General features: G+C 40.3%; 1 protein-coding gene across 6 annotated transcripts in view; it reads right to left on the bottom strand.

Moving 5' to 3' along the window:
* Nucleotides 1-10521, bottom strand: part of Fggy (FGGY carbohydrate kinase domain containing) — a 373036-nt gene that overhangs the window by 275315 nt on the left and 87200 nt on the right. The window lies entirely within an intron of this gene.

Raw genomic sequence — 10521 nt, 5'->3', positions numbered from 1 at the left:
GAGGGGGGCGCGGAACGGGTCCTGATGTGAAAAGAGAATAAAGGGAGCAGAAAGAGAAAAAACATTCCTGGGAAGGAGGCCCTGTGAGGGCCCTGTCAGAATAATTACCAGAATGGATGTTTTTTCTCTCCATGCCTGAGCCTGTCAGGTTCAGGAGAATCATATTCCAGATAAACAGGCTCAGGGTGAGAGGAGCTGGCTGTTCTCCAAGCATCTGTGGCATTGGGTTGCTTAACCTGTGCCTACAAGGTGGTGTCATGTGCCTGTCAGGCCTTAGTCTCAGTCACCCATCCTTCCTTTCCTTATATCTGTGTGATGAGGAACTCTTGCTGCCATCTCTCCATCTTTCCTTGTCTTGCAAAAAAACAGAAGAGATTAGCAACAGCAGGAAGCTGCTTTGAGTCTTCAGCTGAAAGAATGATGGGAAAAAGGATGTCTGGAGCCCATGTCAATACAGAAGAGAGAATACAGACAGCAGGAGGAGGACAGGGGGCCTGTGACTGCTTCCCAAGACAGAGAGCAGGAGGGAACGACTCTGGTACCTCTGTTTTCCAGGTCCTTCCATCTCTCACTGATGTCAAGATGTCAGAGAAAGGGTCAACCCTGTCAGCACAGCAGATAGCAGGGTGACAATGACAAACAGATGGAAGAACAAATTGACTAAAGGGCAACACAACTATCAATAACAAAATACAATACAGCATCTAGGGTCATGTGTTGTATGACACAACACGTACATATAAGCAAAACACACACACACTACAGAATTTAAGAGCATGAGAGAACACAAGAATAACAGAATGTGGTACACCTGGCTCTTACTATTTATAATACATACCCTCACACAAACCGTCCCCAACAGGGCTGAGTCAGGGGACAGAAATGCCAACCTGTGGCTTCTCGTGGAATCACAGGGACCTATAGGTTCCTCTGATGCTGCTGACATTTTAATCAAACGATTGATAGAGCCTTGTTTTCTGTACTTGTGTCACTGTTACCCATATAATATATATCCCTGATATCTATAATCTATTATAGAGTTACCCTTTAAAGGCACACTGCAACCATCTTGCACTCAGACTCACTAGACGACTGCTCGGCACTTGACTTGAAACAGGGAAATCACAGTCAAACCCATGAGAATGACAATTCCCAGCACTAATAAATAAAAATAGCTCAGCTACTTGCAGTGAGAACTGAGGATGGTCTGTCCTGTCTTCTTGTACTGAGCTGAGAACATGTATGTGGGATAATCAGAACTGTTCTCTCTCCACCTGTGTGCTGTTAGTTTTATATCAACTTAACACAGTCTATAGTCATTTGTGAAGAGAGGACATCCACGGAGAATATGCCCTCACCAGACTGCCCTGTCTCCAAGATTACAGAGCATTTCCTTGAGTATTGATTGATGTGGGAGGGCCAAGCCCATTGAGGGTGGTACCATCCCTGGGCTGGTGGTCCTTATTGCAGACTGAGCAAGCTATGAGCAGCAAGCCAATAAGCTGTATTCCTCCATGACGTCTGCATCAGACCTGACTCCAGATCCATGACATACTTAAGTTCCTGCTCTGATTTCAGTGATGGACTATGCTGTGGAAATGTAAGTCAAAATGAATCCTTTCCTCTCCAAGTTGCTTTGCTTGTGGTATTTTACCACAGCAATAGGAACCCGAACTAACAAATCACATGTATACAAGCGGCTATAAAGCACCAAAGGAGTTGATTCTGAGGTTATACATGACTTTAGCAAGTTGTGAATTATTGCAATGAAGATGATAAATAGTGACAATTATTTATCAAACTAGATGTTAAAAAAATTAAAAGTTGTTGCTAGTAGGGGCTGAACTGAGTTTTGTTCTATTATATATTTTTTCTTCCTTTTTTTGTTTTCTCTATTGTCTGGTTTTCTTCATCGAACTTGTAATTAACAGGAGGAGACAGAGCACTAAATATAAAATTTCTAAAAGAAAAGAAAAACTAGAAACAAAAGCAACAACTAGAAGAACCGTTTATCCCAGCAGGAGACCATTCTGAGTGTGCCTCAGGAGCATAGGCGCAACCTTGCCTCATTATATGACTGAAGGACACGTAGAACAGAGTGTTCCACAAGTTTCTGTAGACAATGACTCTTGAAGACAATTAGTCAGAGACTGTGCAGTAGGCAGAGGTCAGAGAGGTTCATAGGCAAACACCCCATGACACCTCATACCCATAGAGCTGTTCAGTCTGGATTTATAGACTCAGACATTCCCCATCCATCCCCAGGAAAATCTCCTCCAGTATTCATTTGAAGTTCACTGAAGAGAAGACGAAAGTTTCTTTACTTCATGTCTGACTGTGACGTAAGTCCTGCTGTGTAGAATAGGCCATAAGAAGTGCTGGAAGAAACGTAACGCCCGTCACCTTTCACCTAACACTTCTTCTATGTACACTCCTACTCTGTTAGCTACAACTGAGCAAAACAGAACAAAATCCTAATTTATGAGATTCTTTACCTCCAATAATACAACTAACTTGAAAAAGCACCAAAGTAGCAAGAAAGCCTGATCATTTAGTCTCAAGCTTACTCTCTGTGCTGTTAACAAGCAACACTTACTCTTAAATCCTCCTTTCCTAAGCTGCTTTGGCTGTTCCATCTGCTCTTCTCACTCATGCCTTTGGGATCTTGTAATCAAATTCTAATTAAAGTTTAAGGCTTGTAATAAAGAAAACACTTGAGGAATGCTTTTGATTCAGGGGCCAACATAACATTTCAGCCGTTTGATAAAATGAATTATATCCTTTGCTTAACAAGCATTTTAAAGATGGGATTGAAATGGGAAGTTCCAAGCTTCCGTGACTTTCCCAGCCACACATTATATAAATATGTTCATCATGGTGAATTGCTAAGTCAGCCAAAGATGGCATGGAGTAGAGCTACATGCACAGTGCACATGGGGCTCAGAGACAACACATTCAGCGGAAATGGTACCCAGATACATGGACTTAGGGTACTTAGTGTCTACAAGGGCAGGTCTCCTTCTTCTCTTCCTCTTCTTCTTCCTCCTCTTCTTTCTCTTCCTCATCTTCTTCCTCCTCCTCCTCATCTTCTTCCTCCTCCTCTTTCTCCTCTTCCTCCTTCTCCTCTTCCTCATTCTCTTCCTCTTCATCCTTCTCTTCCTCATCCTTTCTCCTCCTCTTCCCTTCATCTTTCTCTTCCTCATCCTCTTTCTCCTCCTCTTCCTCATCCTCTTCCTCTTCATCTTTCTCTTCCTCATCCTCTTTCTCCTCCTCTTCCTTGTCCTCTTCCTCTTCATCTTTCTCTTCCTCATCCTCTTTCTCCTCCTCTTCCTCATCCTCTTTCTCTTCCTCATCCTCTTCCTCTTCATCTTTCTCTTCCTAATCCTCTTTCTCTTCCTCTTCCTCTTCCTCCCCCTCCTCACTTAATCTGCTAGACTCACTCAAATCTACCTGGCTCACATCCTGGAGCTCAGCAGCAAGGCTAGGAGGTCTGACAAGTCCCGGTTCCAACACTTATTCTGCTTCAGTCTACAGAGCTGCACAGAGGCTGCTGTTAGCCTCCAGATGACTCAAGACCCTGACTGTGTTAGCCATCTGTATGCCACAACTCCATTCCCACAGCACAACTATCCTTCCACTCCAGTAGAGTTGATTCTGTGATTTATTTCCTGGTCTGCTTTTCTGCAGTCTTGGAGCTAGGGTCTAGAGGACAGACACTGCCTGAAAATAGAACTCAATTTAAAACCTGAAATGAAAATAATAGAGCTGAATTTAAAGCCTGAAATGAAAAAGTAATTTATTTTCAGGGCCCAAAGAACACTCATCAATGAGATGCATATCCCAGAACCATTGGTTCCCAGCAACTTTGTTTGATCTTCTGGGTACAGGTCTCTATTATTTATTAACTACAGAATGACACATCTTGATTAACATTAATAACTGCTATGCCAGATACTGCATGACTTGCTTTCTATTATTTTTCAAATTCACCTTGTGAAGCATTTCCTGTAATTATGAGGAAACCAAGGGACAAAAAAAATATGAAGTATTTGCCCAAGATTGCATTTGTATCAATTGGTAGGCCAGGATTTACAGATGTAGTCTTGACACCCTTCAGGCCAGAGCCTGAGTATACCATGTAAGAAGCCGTCTTCTTTTCAACAAACACCTCCAAGCATGATACCCATGTAAGACCACTACTCAGCACTTTGCAAGACCCCCTCGGCCTGCCATGTGTCACAGCAGCAGCAGGCAGTCCTTTTGACATCTAGTACAGCCTTGCTCCTCCTTCACGTCCTAACTCAGACTTATTTTGTGACTTCTGGGAGAGCTGGCTACTACTTTGTTACCTTTTTTTACTGCAGAATCTAGAAACTTTTAGAAGTGCTTTCTGGTGTTTATATTTATATGGACTATGCTTTCTTCTAAGGGTCTCCTAGAAGCAGGATATATAGCAGACTTTGGAAAATGTGTGATGTTTGGAGATGAGCAGATACACAGTATGCCACAGTCTTGTACAAGTCAGTATGGACAAATGCTACTTTCCCTGGAATGGTTCAGAGGGAAAAAAGGAAAAAAAAAAAGGAAAGAACACAGGTGCTTAATATCATTACCCCTACCACCACCAAAAAAGATTAAAACAAAACAAGCACATCTGACATCCTCCCAGAAGCATTCAGTGCACTGGCAACTTCTGCTTTGGTTTACTTCTCGACTGTTGAGATCAGTACTTCTTCCCTAATTCTGCAAAGTAAGCACTATCCAGACTCAGCAAGAGAAAAGCATTAGATGCAGACTCCGTAGCACATGGAAATCTGGATCAAATTCTGACGTCTGTATCCTAGCACCAGGCTGAAGGCTTCTGAGTCCAGCTCCTCCATGCCCAGCCCTCTCTGCCAAGAGTAGAACCACCAGGACTTGCTCTATGCTTCAGAACTCCACTAAGACAGAGGCCTCTTCCTTATTCCTTGAGCTTCTAAGATGTTCAAATATGCCCCCTAGAAGGGTATTGCCATTCTTTCTTACTCCAGACTCCAGCGACTAGCTAAGCTCCCTTCTCAGTTGCCACAGAGCTGTTTTCTGTCTACAAGCTCCATGTTAGGAAACCCTTAGATGCACCTCCTAAGACTTATCCAGAAGTCTGAGCAATAAGTGTTGATGAGTGCTAGATCTTTTGCATAGCCACACCTTAACTTCCTCAATCCTTCCTACAAAAAATGTAGTAATGCTAAATGCTTTATTTAACAACTCTACAAAATGCCTACATGCTGGCTAGGCCAGTAGTGGCACACTCACTGTCAGACACTTGAGAAGCAGCAGAGGTAGAATATAAGAAGAGATGAATTTGTTCTTATGACATACACTAGCTCTCAGCCCTTTGTTCTTAATTCCGTGCTTTGCTCATGTGTTCAGAAAATACTTACACTCCAAAACTGCACAATAAAACTTTTACCACAGATGTGCTGCTTGTGTTTTTTCATCTGGACACAAGCTAGAGTCTTTTGGGAAGAAGGAAGCACCCTTCCCAAATGAGAAAATGAGACTATCTGATTGGTTTGATTGGTCTGCAAGCCTGCGGAGCATTTTCTTGATTGATAATTGATGTGGACCAGCCCAGCTCACTGTGGATGGTGCCACCTCAGGCTAGTATTCCTATGAAAACCTGACTGTGCAGGCCTGAAGGAGCACAGTAAACAGTACTCCTCCATGGCCTCTCAGCCATCCCTGCCTCCAGGTGCCTGCCCTAACTTCCCTGAACTACAAGTTATAAGACAAAATACAGGCATTTCTTCCAAAGTTGTTTTTTGTCAGTATCATCTCTATCTAACTACCCACTATCTACCTACCTATCTATCTATCTATCTATCTATCTATCCATCCATCCATCCATCCATCCATCCATCCATCCATCCATCCATCCATCTATCTATCTATCTATCTATCTATCTATCTATCTATCTATCTATCTATCTATCTACAGCAACAGGAACCCTAAGACAAGGAACATTAGCACACATTAACTTAACCCTTTGCAAGATTATGATACATGACCTTGTTCTTTCTAATCATATTTCTAACCATTTCTTACACGAAGGATGAATTTTCACACCTTCACTCACATTCATAACTTCTGTGTCTCCTATGTATCAATGGCAGTCATAGGTGACCTAGTTCACTCATCATTCAGCATGTAATAAAGGGATATTAGTTATCCTTACCTGAACTACATGATAAGGAAGAAAGATTGTTAGAAGTGATATGATGAAGTATGTCATCTCTACTACTTAGAAGGCTGAGACTATGGTTTTAAGCCTGGACATTCAATACCAGCCTGGAGAACTTAGTTAGATTCCATGATGAGACAAAAGAGATGTAGAGAAGAAAGAGGGGAGAGATGGAGAGAAGGAGAAAAAGAAAGTGATGTTGAAGTTATATAGTCTAGAGAGGAGCATACAGACACATCAAACTAGACAGCATGTCTTTAAACAAGGATAAAGATAAGCTGCCATGGGAACATAAGGATCTCAGGGCCATCTTGCTGGGATGCTGGTTCCTACTACCCTCCTTCATGTTTCCCCAGTCCTAGTCTCCTGTAACATAGTTTAATACTCCAGTATTTACCTCCATTACTAAACTCAAGTATCGAAGAAACTGATGCATTTAATCCATGAGTACTTACTGGGTGGCTTGGAGGACTATCATAGATTAAAAAGCCCAAGTTTCATCATTTAAATCCCAGCAAGATGACTAGCCATGGGACCATGGGACAATAACTTAACATCTCTGCCTCTCAATATTTTCTACATTCCTAAAACAATTCAATTAGGAATATATGGCAATAGTAATCAGCAAAAATCATGGCATAGTAAGTCTTGTCTTTGATCTTAACTATTCCATCATCAACTCAACCTCAATCTCAAAGATGACCTGACAGTGCGGTGTCCATCACATCTAGATATTACAACAACCTCCAATAATATAAACACAATATTCACTTCCAAATATAGGTGAACAATTGAGAGCCAGTAGGGTTTCAAAAACTGTAAGAACTTTATGTGTTAAGCATGTTTGTTAGTTGAAATGCACATTTATTATTCTAAGTATAAAATACCAATACTTTAAAATTATTACAGTTTATTAATTAAGTTACCAATTTATTATACACATATAAATTTATAACTACAATATGCTCAGTCCCTTTAGTGCTGTTCCAATGTCTATGTGTTTGGAGCTGAGCAGTCTGGATTAGATAAGCCATCAGGGAGTTTGTTCCTAGAGAACTGATTTCACCTCTCAGAAGCCATTAGCCTATAGCTGTTCACCTAGGGATAGGGACTTGTGAGATTCTTCCCATCCACATTTGCATGCCAATTAGTATTGTCATTTTCCAGGTTTTGTTTAGGTGACTATATCATGGGAACCACAAAAGTGGCCAGAGTGGCAAAATATACTGAAAAGTACAACAGTGGCATTTATATCTTGGTCATAACCAACAGCAGTCTGCTTGGACCAAAAGGCCTATTCCAGATGGGAATTCATGTCTAGTACAGTACTCCTAGCCAAGAACCCATGGCTGGTTAAGCCATAGAACCTAAGGGAGAACTTACTACTAGGAGAACATACTCCTAAACCAGTATGATTTCTTACTATAGTCTAAATACTCTCCTAATGTGTACAGATAAGACCTCAGCCCTCATCAAAGAAGTTTCTCTTTGGAGCAGATAGAAAACATCACAGAAAACCAAAACTCATCAAAATGCAGAGTACAACTGACCATGAATGTCATATATGCCCAGCTCCAATTGGCATATTTAAAGCAAAACTCCTATACCTAAGGCTCAGGGAACAACATGGAAGATGGGGCATAAGGACTGTAAGAACCACTAGACAGGAACATCTACCATGATAGTGTCTTCTATAAACCAATGACCAAGAAAGACAAGTAATTTAATAGATAGACTTAAGTGAAATTTCAAAGAGAGGGCATTAGTTAGATGAGGTGAAAAGGAAAAAAAACCACAGCTTTTTTGAGTATATGAATTTTAGTAAAGAGATAAATAATACTAAGCAAAGTATTAATAAAAACTCAGGTTTATAATTTTAAACCTTGCATAACAGTTTATGTCTAATACTTGTAAAATAAAATGAAAAAGAAATTACATATAACATTTTGTTACTTATGCTCTACTTATATCAAGGGTCTTTCAAGAAAAGATTCTACTTATAAATGTCTCACATTTTATAAAGATAAAAATTAAATTAAAAGACTGTCAACTTTATTACTTTTTATTTCACAAGGAATAAGAACTCTAAAAATGTATAAAAGAACACTTATAATAACAACATAAATGTAATAAAAACATGAAAAGCACAAAAAAGGGAAATGGTAAAGAAAATTGAAGGTCACAAAATAAATTTTGATCCTCCTCACCAATCACTGAAATGCAGACTTCAAGCCATGGCTCAGTAGGACAATTCCCCAAGTCCATGAACCAAAGACAGTGGTTCTAGATGAACAGATGTGCCTAGGGGATATATTAAGACAGAACCACAATAAGAAATCACTGATGTTCTTTAAGATAGGTGAAGAGAGTGGAACTTAAATTGTAGGGAACTAGGGAAGGAGTAAGTAAACATATGAAGGAAATGGATGCTGATCACTTACTTATACTGAAGATCTGACTATAGAAGGAAAGAAAGGGAGTGGAGTCTCAAAGCCCAACTTACAAAGTGCTTCCATTTGCTAAGGCAAGAAATACAAGCTGAGACTTCACGGAATACATTACATCTTTACACCCTAGTCTAAAATTGTTGTTGCTTCTGAGAGCCAAAAATGAATGTATCAAGAGTACTCCGCCCTGCCATCCAAACATTTTTGATTAGTAAATGTTTGTCTTTAGCTGAGGCAGTTTCCTTAACAACTTTCAGAACAAAAACAGAAGCAAACCTTTGAGGCCAAGAGGTTTTCTTATTAACGTCCATGGATTAAACATCTGTGACTTCTCCCACAAGCATTCAGACCTAATATCCCTACTCTCTCATAGAGTGAATGAAGGTGTACATACACACAGATAACCAGGTATGCCGTATGACTATATGTGTGAGTGTAAGGTTCTCAGAAATGCCAGAATCCCTTCCTCAGAATTTTCTTCACACCTCTAATAATACACACAAGACTGGAATAATAGAAAAAGGAGACTTCTGTTGCCCACAAGCATAGATGGAGATGACAATATTACTGTGTATCATGTTGAGAATGCCCAGCAAATGTCAGGACATGCAGTAATTCTTACAAGGTGCTATTGTTATTCCTGTTACAACTAATAAAAACTCGCTCTGAGGAGTCTGTGCAGGGAATGAAGAACTTTAGCCATTTAGGTTTGACTCTCAGTCTAACTCTTACTATAAGTTTCTTCTCTAATCCTCAGCTTGATCTTCTACAAAATGGACATATCCAAATCTAAACCAAGAAATGAGAAACAGTTCAGATAAAGGAACCTAAATAGCGTCAAAGACACAAGACATAATTCAACGGATAGTAACTGTCCTCGAGGCTACTGTTATTACAAAGCTCACAAGGGCTTTCTTGTGAATTCAGCTTGTGGCAGCATTATTATGTCAGTGTTCTACATGTTTTAACACAATCAGCCATCACAAAAACCCTAGCAAGTACTGACTGTTATTGTCCCTTCTCTTCAGATAAGAAAATGTTGACACAGATGCCCCTTAGTCAATAGCTACTAGATGTCTGACGTGTCCCATTTATCCCAAATGTGGGTACTTCCAATGATATGATTCCCACAGCATCACCACACTTATGTACCCCTCATGATAACACATCTGCAATTTGAAACCACATTCAACATCTCATGCTGAATTGATGTATTTGGGGAACAGAAGTTCATACAGAAAAAGACACTGCTTTGCATTCTTAAGAAGATCAGGCTGTCTAAGTAGAGGGCGAGATTACTGTTACTCTTCTACAGAAACAGAAGCAATTATACTGGAGATTGTGTAATGCTAATTTGCCAGCCAGATCCTGCCTAAACCAAGCTAGACTTCTAGATTTTTTTTTTTTCTACAGCATTTAAGGACATTAGAACTACATAAAACATACCAAAAAAAGCTCGGGAATTTTCCTTCATTACTTTCCATCTTACTCTGTGAGGCAGGGTCTATTAATAACACACAGAACCCACCAAGAAAGCTAGCTTCCCTATCCAGCTTGATCAGGTTCTTCAGCCCCTTGGCATCTATGTGAGTCCTGGAATCCAAACTCGGGTTCCTCTTGCTTTCCCAGCAAGTGCTTTAACTGCTGAGCCATCTTCCCTGCACTGTTTTTTAACTTTTATAGTCAAATAATCATGATCAATCAGAATGAGATAAAATTAACTGCAGCTGGAGGAAAATGCTGATGTGGATGGCTGAGAGCAGCGTGTGCATCTTGCAATAAAAGGGTACGCGACCACACTGTAAGTCGAGGCCCAGTCTCCACTCCCCTACATTTTATGTTGCTAAGAC

This window comes from Mastomys coucha, unplaced genomic scaffold (genome assembly GCF_008632895.1).
Source record: "Mastomys coucha isolate ucsf_1 unplaced genomic scaffold, UCSF_Mcou_1 pScaffold18, whole genome shotgun sequence".
Taxonomy (NCBI): Eukaryota; Metazoa; Chordata; class Mammalia; order Rodentia; family Muridae; genus Mastomys; species Mastomys coucha.
This window is presented reverse-complemented; position numbering and strand designations above follow the sequence as displayed.